Source organism: Lontra canadensis, unplaced genomic scaffold (genome assembly GCF_010015895.1).
Source record: "Lontra canadensis isolate GAN:19392208 unplaced genomic scaffold, GSC_riverotter_1.0 scaffold9, whole genome shotgun sequence".
NCBI classification, from domain to species: Eukaryota; Metazoa; Chordata; class Mammalia; order Carnivora; family Mustelidae; genus Lontra; species Lontra canadensis.
In genome coordinates this window covers 36,256,734-36,267,480 of record NW_022631003.1, presented here as the reverse complement: position 1 = coordinate 36,267,480, position 10,747 = coordinate 36,256,734, and positions in this window count along the sequence as shown.

Genomic DNA, 10,747 nt, shown 5'->3' with positions numbered 1-10,747 from the left:
GAAGATACGACACAGAGACTTTCAGACTCTCCCATGAGAAATGAGGTAAAACATGAAGGAAGAAGCAAAGCCTGGTGAAAAAATCTTCACGCATTCCAGGGACATGTGTAAGAATACTGTGTGCCTGTGGGAAAGACAAGGATGAAGAAAGGAAGCTCTGCACCAGGTGAGAAAGGAAAGGCCACGCAAGAGGGCAGGGCAAAGAGGTGGGAAAGACCCTGGAGGAGAAGCAGCAAGGAATAACCTCCCCTAACTCATATTGTGCTCATCAGAGCTGAGAACCTTTCTGGGCTGGAGGAGAACAGAGTGTAGGCCTCCATTATCACTCTGACCCCCGCAAACCTACCTGCCCTTCAAAACTCACAAGGTACTGGTCTACACCAAGCCAAGGTCTAGCTCTGGTGCCAACTCCAACCCCACACAGCTTCTATAGCCAGTGCCATTCCAAGTCCAGGCTTCTTCCTCCCCAGCTCTGTCTCAGCTTTCCTGCCAACTCTACAAACAGGAGAAATCACTTACCATGGGCTTCTTCTGCCTCAGAAGCAAGACAAACCCAGGAAGAGGGAAGGAGCTTGGCCAAGCAGAGTCAGGACTAGGAGCGGTGCTCACAGGGTGCTCTCAGGGAGTTGAGGCCCTGGGGAGGCAAGGAGGAGGAGCCTCAGGAGTGTGAGCACTGACAAGGCTGGGCCTCAGGGAGTTGGGGCCAAAGTGCAGAAGGGGCCTGGGAAGGATATGAAAGTAGGACGGAAGTAGTCAACAGCTGGTTCCTAAAGGGACAGAGTCTATACTAACTACACTAAAACAGGGAATTGAACTTGGAGCAGAAAGAAGTGCTTCAGGAAGATTCAGGAAGAATCTCCAACTGAGGAAACCCTACCAATCACACTGACCCTGTCCTAACACATCTGCAGGAGACAAGGACCAAGAGCAATAATAGAGCACATCCTGTTTTCCAGGTGTTATGTGGGATAGGGGATGAGTGGCCCAGTCAAAAGTACAGAGCCAGAATTCCTAGAGGCAAAGGTGACAGGCAGGATTGGAAGGATGGCTGTCATGACAGGACAGTAGGGGACAGACATCTGGTGTTTGATCTGTATCTCTTCCAATAGTCCTAGGTTTTGTCCCCTGCCTCAGCTGGGATTTCTCCATATGTGCACCTGCTTGAGGGCAAGAAGGTCAAGTGCAGGGACGACTGGGTGGCTCAGTGGGTTAAAGCCTCTGCCTTCAGCTCAGGTCATGATCCCGGGGTCCTGGGATCCAGCCCTGCATCGGGCTCTCTGTTCGGCGGGGAGCCTGCTTCCCCCTCTCTCTGTCTGCCTCTCTGCCTGCTTGTGATCTCTCTCTGTCAAATAAATAAATAAAATCTTAAAAAAAAAAAAAAAGAAGAAGGGCAGGTGCAGGGTAGGGTCTGTCTACATGTACATCTGGTCCCCAGATCAATCCCTTCTCCTTTCTCCCAGTGGTATTCTCTGCCTGCTGGGTAGAGGGTGGGAGAGTGGGGGGAAGCCCAGGGCCCCAGTCACCAGGTAATGAAAAGAACTGACCCAGGCTCTTCTTTCCATACCTCCCAACGGCCAGCTGCTGTGGGCTGGCAGCCTGGAGGCCCTAGGGCCTTGCATTAGGCATGGCCCAGCCCAGCGGTTCAGAAGTGGTGCCTGGAGCCTTGGCACTACAGGCCACGTGCCTCCAGCCCCCACTTAGCCCCGGGGCCCCTACATTGGCAGAGGCCCTGATCCCTCTGTTCCCTTGTAGTCTACTGCCCACCCTAAGGCCCCTTGGAGAGGGCAGCCTCCTGAACTCCTTCTCGCCCCCTCAGGAGCATGCCTAGACCCCCTGCAAGCTGGAACTGAGTTTCAGAACCCCTTCTTGGCCTCCCAGGGCTGTTCCCATAGTCCATTCCAGGCGGTTTCAGCGCCCTCAACCACACCCCAGCACCAAGGCCGAGACCCTCAGGGTGGACTTGCTCCTAGTTCTCCCTGCTGCTCAGGAGTCCGCAGCTATATCTCTGTTGCCCTTGCTGCTGTACCCCCAGCCCAGACACCCCCACAGTGGACACAGCAGCTCTGAAGCGCCCCCTGCTGTTCCCACTGGTGTTGTCGTCCTTTGTATAGGCCTTGTGCATCTCTGCCACCACCATCTCTGCAGCCACCACTGCTGCCTTCGTAGCCACATCCTCGAAGGTCACCATGACCAGGCTCGCATCTGTCTGGGAGAAGAAGACAAAAAGCAAGGGGCCCTACAAGTGCGCCCTGTGCCCCAAGGAGTTCCAGAACAGCTATAAGCTCCGGAGGCCAGAGGCCATCCACCCGGGAGCCAAGGATGGCCAGGTCCCCCGGTTGCCCACCTTGGTGAGCCCGAGCCTCCTGAGAGTCCCCAGCTGAGGGGACAGGGGGAGGGGCAGACAGGGTTGTGGGGAGCAGAGAGGCTGTGGGGGCACAGGGGCCACAAGTGATAGGTGCCAGGTCACAGTGACCATCTCAGGAGGGAGCACCTGGGGAAGCACACCTGTGAGAGGTCCAGCAAACCTTCCACAGTGTCTTCCATCTGAAACCACAGAAGCTGTGGCACTGGGACTAGGGGCTCTGCCCATGCCCGGTGTGCCCACGGTGTGGCAAGCCCGAGGACCCCGTGAGCTACCGGGAGTGCACGCAGGACAGGAGGCGCAGTGCACAAGCCCTATAGTGGCTCCCAGTGTGGCCAGCGCTTCCTCTCAGCAGTCACACTCCACAGTGCCCTCCACAGATGACCCTTCACATGAGACATGTGTGACAGCTTTTGCTACGAAGGACCTACTGCCATAACTGGCACAGGACTAAGGGAATGCAGAGGATACACAGCTGGGGCCAGAAGTCTCTCCTGGGGGAGGGGGGACAGAATAAGGGGAACTGGCAGGTGGAGCCCACCCAGGTGATGTCACAGGAAGTATCTGAACTTTGGGGGTGGGGAAGAAGGGAGAGGAGAGAAGGCAGGGATGTGAGGTAGACACACTGGAAGTGGCTGAGAGACACAGAGATAAGAGAAGCAGGGAGAGAGCTAGGAGGGAGAGAAAAGAGGGACCAGGGATGGGGGAGACAGCACAGGACACAGACAGGAGGAGATGCAAGGGAGACACTGACAGGCTCACGGGGTGAGACTCAGACATATGTGATGGGAAGAGAGACCCTCAGACACTGAGGCAGGGGTGCAGGGAGGCGGACAGCCAGAAGGGAGAGCTGAGAGCAGACCCAGTCCTGGGACATCTCAGACCACAGAATATCTGCAGTCAGATAAAACAGACAGACACACAGACAGATGTGCTGACAGAGAAGAAGGTGAAGGAGGCCAAGATGGAAATAAGCAGACAGGGCTGCAGGGAGGAGGGAAGGAGGAGGGAAGCAGAGAGAGAGAAGGAGGCAGGGGTGCAGCAGGAGGGGAGAGCCAGGCAGGGAGGGGGCTGCCTATTTGCTCCAGGAGCCTCTTCCCTCTCACCTGGCTCTTGCTGAGCCCAGACCCCTCTCAGGAACTGCTGCTGCTGCTTCTGGAAGGGCCCCGAAAGCTGAGAAGGCGGGGCTGCCTCTCAGTACCCACCTGAGGGTCCCAGAGATCCTGCATGGGTAGGGACACTGCCTCCCCTCCCCGCCCCCACAGTGCTGCCATGCAAAGAGGCCTGAGCTCAGCCCTCATTTCTCAGGGTTCATGCAGCCTGACACTCCCAGTGCAGGGGAGTGGGGGCCAAGGAGAAAGAGAAACTGAGGCAGGCAGGCAAGGGAGGCTGACAAGCTCGGGAGAAGGTGCCGGGACAGACTGGTTAGGGATCCCATGGAGGAGAGGGAGGAGAGGGAGGTCTGGGACTGGGTCTGCACGGAGAGCTGGAGAAGCACCATGCACAGTATGAGCAAATAACCTACTAGTGACTATCCGTTAATTTGGGGTCAACAGCACAGACACCTTCTGAGCAGCCATCATCCATGACTACAAGGAGCTCCTCACTAAAGGGCCCCCACAAGATGAGAAACAGAGGCAGAGAATAGTAACCTTGAGATCAGTATATATGCTGAAACCTAGGTTTTAAGGGACCAGTGATGAAGCAACCAGCCAAGTGTGAACCCTAAGAGTTAGCATGTCAAGCTGGACCCTGCCTCTTCCCCCAGGCTTTCTTGGATTTCTGCACTGACCAGCTCCCCAGCTCCTCTCAGGGCCAGGGGAGACCCTAAAAACATTAACTCAAGTAATCTAAAGGGGATTGTTCTCCCCGCCCCGTTCCCTGCAGCAATATGTGAAGGTCCCAGAAACCAGATGTCTACTGACACCTAGAGCCCAAGGAGTCTCTGTAGCAGCAGGATGAAGGGTGGAGAGACAACCTTCCAGAGAAGTCCCGCAGAGAAGAACTGGGAGCAAACCCCCCAGGTTTGTCCAACTCCTGTGCACATTTAGAAGTGTAATAAAGTTTAGAATGTCCAGGACTTCCATGTAATAACGGTCAGGAGCTGGTCATTACATTTTGTTTTGAAGATGGACATTTAGCCTCCTCCTTCCCCACGGACACACATCTTTTATGAAACACACTGAACCACATCCTGGACGTTTGAAACTGCCTCCACTAGAGATGGGCTCAACTTCAGCAGAAGAAATTTAGAATATACTTTGGAAAGGAGTTCCCTTGAAGGTAGGGTAGATAAATGCCAGGACCACACACACACACACACACTCACACACACGCATGCAGGTCATGCTCACGTGGGCACCCACTTCTCCAGACAACTGTGCACACAAACATCACTATCTAACACATCTCAGGGCACCCTCCAGGGGCTTCAGTTCCAATCCCAGCAACTTCAGAACCCCCAGCCCAGCTGTGAGCATCTGCCTCCCTCCTCTCCCCTTCATGCTGTTGCCCCAGTCCAGTTGTTGTTTCCCGCCCAGCTCAGCTGTCTCCTGCGTGGCTTAGGGTTGACTCGTCTCGTCCTGCTTCAGAAGCAACAGAGAGAGCTTCCCCTCCTCTTCTCCTCATCCCTGCCCTGCTGGGTTTCCCCTTCTACACCCCCTCCCAACCCCCCTCCTCCAGGCAGCCTTCCCTGATGAACTCACTGGCTCTGATTCTGAATTTGCCCTACTCCTAAGCACCTGTGGCTGTGTGCTGGCTAAGTGTCACCGGGTTACTCTGCATATGAGTGGGCATGGAGGAGACTGTCATATCCCCAAGGGTAGGACCCCTTGACCCAATATTTCAGGCAAATGCCAGGCCTCCCCCCACCCCCAGTACTAGGCTGGGTATGTTTCTGAGAATTCTGCTACCTGGTTGTAACAAACACACAAAAAATGACACCAGAGCTGCTGCAGCCACCCAGAATGTCCCATTCTGTCACAGGCTGCAAGTGTCACCTTCGTAATGACCTTCAGAGCCATGTGGGAGGGGGCACATCCTCGATTGTGTCTTCACATCCACCTTGTTTTTCCCTGGAAATAACTGCTTCCCAAAGGGGTCCTCACCCTTTTCTCCAGCCTCAGAGAATCTGGGCCCACCCTAAAGGACACTGGTGTGGTCCTGGTGAGGAGGCTCAGAGTGGCCCTGCAGTCTGGGAAGGGGTCCTCATAGGGGAAGCCATGATGAGCCAGCCTCCTGCAGGGGCCACTGTCAGCACCACTGGGAAGAAGGTGGCACTCAGGGGGACAGGCTCACTGTACTCAACCCAGGAGAGATGGAAAAGGTCACCCTGTGAAGCATGCATGGCCACCGGCCCACCTCACCCCAGGTCTCTGGGCAGACAGGAGACCTTCTTGCCTCACCCCTGCCCCTGATCAGCTTCTCCACAGCCCTGCTTCTCCTTACCCTTCTCTCCCTCCTGCAGTGAGAGGTGCCCTCCCTCCCCCTGTCTCTCCTGTACCCCTGCCTCCAGCAGTGTCCTTCTCCACCTCTGTCCCTCTCTGTCCTCTGTCCCTTTCTCTGCTCCCTTCCTCACTCTCAGCTTCTCTCCCTCTGATCTCAGTCTGGGCTCTGCCATTTCTTTCCCAGCTCAGTCTGTCTCTAACCTGTATCTGGTTTCTATCTCCCCCCCCCACCACCTCCTACTGCTCAGAACAGGGGCTGCAGAGGGAGGGGGTGTAGGGGGTCCCTTCAGCTCCAGAGGACTCTGGCTTTGTGACTAGAGCTCTGAACTGCTGGCTTCTGCGCGTGCGTGTGCGTGCGTACACACACACACACACACACACACACACAGAGGATCCTCTCTCTGTGCACACTTCTCTGGTGGTCTACTCACCCTGGCCACCTGTCTTGGCCAAGATCTGTCTTGGACTCTGGGTCATGGCTTTCCCAACCTCTGAGCCTGTGTCCAGCCTGTGTCTCTGAGTCCCTGTCTCTGCTACCATTAGCCTTGCATATCTCTCTGCATCTGTCTTGGATCTGTTGCTTTGGTCTCTGGAGGCTCCTCTCTTTCCTCTCTCCTGTTTCTGGGTTGGTCTCCCCGTCTCTGTCTGCATCACTCCATTCCACTGACCACCGTGTATCTCTGTTGACTCTGTGTCTCGGTCTCTAGGACTCTCCAGGGCATTCACATTGGCTCTGCCTTCTTGGTCTCAGTCTGTAGGACCTGGATACAGTACTGGTCCTTACTGTTTAGTCACTGTGTCAGTCTTCCTCCTCTTCTTCTTCCCAGAGCTGCCTCCTTTATCAGAGCATGGGCTGGGGGTGAGGGCTCAGAGGGTAGCAGCAGACAGTCCTTTGTGTGGAGGATGGATGGCTGACCATCTAGGAGACAGCACGGCTCCACTGCAGCACTCCGCTCCTCACAGAACATTCTCCAGGACTCTGGATGCAGGTCTCCTCCCTGCCTGCTATGCTGCCTGGTCAGGCCCTGAGGCTTGGCCTTGACCTGCCCCAGTGCATCCATTGGGCGCCACGGGAAATTCTGGAAGGGCACTCCAGGTCCCCTCAGTCAGCTATCTCTGAGTCTCGGGCATTCTGAGAGCAGGAGTGAGAACAGGGGTTAGGCTCACTGGAGGTCCTTGCTGAGGGGTGAGGAGGGCTGTGTGCACCACAGAGAGTCTGGGAGCTCAGTCTGCATCCCACAGGAGAAGTGCCCAGTATCTCCCTGCACCCCTCAGACAGACACACAGGGGGCACCCAGGCCAGGGAGGAGCTCTGACAGGTCTGCAAGTACAGGAAGGGGAACAGAAAGTATGTGCGTCCCTCCTTTATCCCCTCATGGCACCTGTAACCCTTCCTGGCCCATGGAAGCTCTGCATAAAGTCATTGGCTCCTATTTCACCAGGTGTCCCCAAATAAGCCCTTAAATCAGTGAAACTCAGTCCCTTCCAATATTCCTCCCCACCCCCACTCCCACTGACTCACCCTCAGTCCCTCAGTATCTGCCCCCAGGACAGTGTCTCCTGCCAAGCTTTCTAGCACCTCAGTGATCATGGGACCCCAGCTCAAATCCCAGTCATCCCACCCCCTCCTCCTATCTCATTACCTGTTGCCCCTCCCTCATCCTCTCCCCCGTCCTTGCCCATCCAATACAGCTTGGTCCCCTGGGGGTCTCTCTAAAACAGGCAGTCACTAATGAGCACTGAGCACCAGAAGGGGAGGGCCAAGGGCAGCCTGGTCGGGGGACAGGACTCCAGAGCTAGAGATAAGGAGTCCTGCCAGCACCTGTCACACAGGCCATCTCCCTCCAGCATCCCTGTCTCCTCCCCCCTGGCTCCTGCCAGTCCATCCTCTGCTGAGGCTGATGGACTGAGCTCAAGTGTGAACTCACAGAAGCCTAGAATCATAATGCCTGGTCTGCTCCCAACCCATTTTCTTCAGGAACATTAGTAGCCCTGTTGTATTTATTTGAAAACTCCCGATGACCCTGGGACCTAAGGTAGATGGAGCCCGAGGGGAAGAGAATTTGCTCTCTCTGCTCAATCACTTCTTCTCAACCCTTTGTCTCCACCGCCCATCCCCCAAATCACAACTTAACACTTTGGTCAATGGCAAAGAGGTTGAAATGTCAGGAAGACGTTCCCAGCCTTCAGGAGATGCTGATGCCTTCAGAATCCAGAGGAGATTGGGGGAAAGATGGACCTGGGAGACCAAAGATCTCTTTTCCGGATGAATGCAATTTCCCCCAGGGGGCAAGGGACAAGGCCCTGAGGACTTCAGGGAAGCTTCTCAGCAGAGGCCTGCAAAGGGCTCGGCGGCCACAAGAGGGCAGCAGAGAACAGTGCTCCCTGCAGAGCCAGCCCTGGGCCCTGGGTGCTGAGACAGGGCTGGGCTGCCCAGGCTGGGCTGTCTGGGACTCTTGCAAGATCCCAGGAATTTCTGAATGTAGTGATGAGGGAGCAAAAGACTGGCTGAGGACAAAGCAAAAGCTGACACCCTGCAACCTCCCTCCTCCCCCAACTCCTTGGTGGGACATGTGTGACATTCTTTTAGGAATTTCCCAACTATCTATCTTGCTAAGAAGGGAAAAAGAACCTGGTTGATGACAAGGCCTCTGGTATCAGGTATCCTGTAGGTAGGTCTTCTTTAGCTTATGAAAGTTCTACTGAAACCTTCTTTTGCCTTACCCCAGGGTATGTAACCTGCCACCCCTCACAACCCCAGGGCAGCAACTCTTCCTGCCTTGGGATCCTGTCACCTTGCTTTAATAAACCACCATTTTACACCAAAGATGTCTCAATAATTCTTTCTTGGTCATCGGCTCTGGACCGCACCCCACCAAAGCTCACTTATATTGTAAAACTTCATTATTTGGTGCCTGAACATGGGGCTTTGAGTTTTTACATCTGGACTCTGAGCTTCAGCACAAAATTGCTGAGTACTTTCTCTCCTCTTCCTTTACTCCCATTTCAGGAGCTTTTCCAGCAGTATGGCCTTATTGGAACACTTGCATGTAAGTTGTTGAGGCTGCAATCCTCTACCCATGGCTACTCTATGGAAGGAGAAAGCCTGCCTTTTGGCTGGAAGTCAGTACCTTGGCCAGAATGGTGATAAGATCCAGAAACTGATGCCCTCTCTTTATTCCTGTTCTTATACAAACTTGTCTGTTTGGGGCATGGGACAGCCACCTAAGTCACCAGGACAGCTGCCAATCTTAAGACTCCCATGTGAAGTTTTCTCCTGGTTGATCTAATGTGATCCTCTCCACATCCCTGGTCTGGTCACTTCTGGCCATGGGACCTCCACTGAAAGCCGGCCAAAACCAGTACCCAACTGAATTAAAATCCAACCGGGGACCCTTTCCTAAGGAAGCTGGCTGTAAGGACCACATGTGTTGGAATGTTGCTTAGACCATGATGGACTTCAATCTTTACTGTTTCTTGTTAGTGCCCTCTACTAACTACTTAAAGCTACAAAATTGGGTAATTTCCCCTCGTAAAATGTATCTAGTATTTTCCATGGTTTAAAAATGGCAGGGCAATAACACAACTTCCAGAGTATAGGACGGCACAGTATCTTAGTCCATTCACCAAGCACCCATCTGTAGCCTAGAATGCGATGGGGGAGGGGAGGGATGCCTGTACCCATCCAGGGCCTTTTACAGCAGGAATACCTTCACAGGAAGGCAGGATGGTGCCCAATAATGATTTCTGTTGAGCAACAGAATCCAATCGCTTTTAACACTGGAACCTCTGACATACCCTGTGTGGGATGCCACCCAGGAGTCGGGGATTTTGGTAATGGACCTTCTTTACTTTCCTAGGAAACAGGTTATCCTCTTCTTCTGCTCCCAAGGATTCTCCCTTGGGATGCCTTTTAACCCACTGGAATCAATTCAAACTGCAAGATTTAAGAAAGAAAAAAATGATCTTCTTCTGTAACACTGAATGGCCTTAGTACTCCTTAGGAGGCAAGGAAAAGTGGCCAATAAATGGGACTTTAAGTTTCAAGTCAATCTATCAGACCTCCTTTGCAAGGAGATGGGCAAATGGACTGAAGTCCCATGTGTCCAAACTTTTATGGCCCTAAATCAGGATCCAGACCTGTGGCCTCTGGTAGAGTATGTCTAACCCTCAGCCAAGTTAACAGACCCCCCACCCCCAGACATATTGGATAATGATTGTCTAAATAGGCCGATTCCTCTTAATGAAACTGGGATGTTGGAGGAATTGCCGGCCAGTCCGAAGAAAGAGGACACTGACTCTGTTGCTATCCCTCCTCCTTATAAAGCCCAAGACCCCTCTGCTCCCAGCCCCACTGCATGTACCAGCAGTGGGACTCTCCATCTTCCAGGAGCTCCACCTAACTGTGGGATACTTTATCCTGGGGAAGTGGCTAATGGAGAAGTGGGCACAATTAGGGTCCATGTCCCATTCTCCATGGCAGACCTGGCTCTGGTAAAACAACAAATAGGATGGTATTCTGAAAATCCCTCTCAACTTATTGAAGGCTTTCAAGAAGTATCTCTTATGTTTGATTTGACCCGGAAGGATATATATATCATTTTAACTCATTTTTGCACCCCTGAGGAAAAGCAACGAATCTGGGAGGGAGCACAAGAGTTCGCTGGTGAACTGGGAATGAGAGATGGGGAATATTACCCAGCTGGGGGTGCTGCTCTCCCTAGCACTGAACCACACTGGAACTATCAGGAGGGTAGTCCAGGGAGAAAAAAATGAAACCATATGATCCCTTGTTTAATAGAAGGAATGAAAAAAGGATTTTTCTAAACTTGCAAACTTTGATAAACTTCAGGAAGTTACCCAAGGAACTGATGAAAATCCAGCTCTAGTTCAGGGATGATTGGTAGAAGCCATCTATAAATATATAAAATTCAGAACC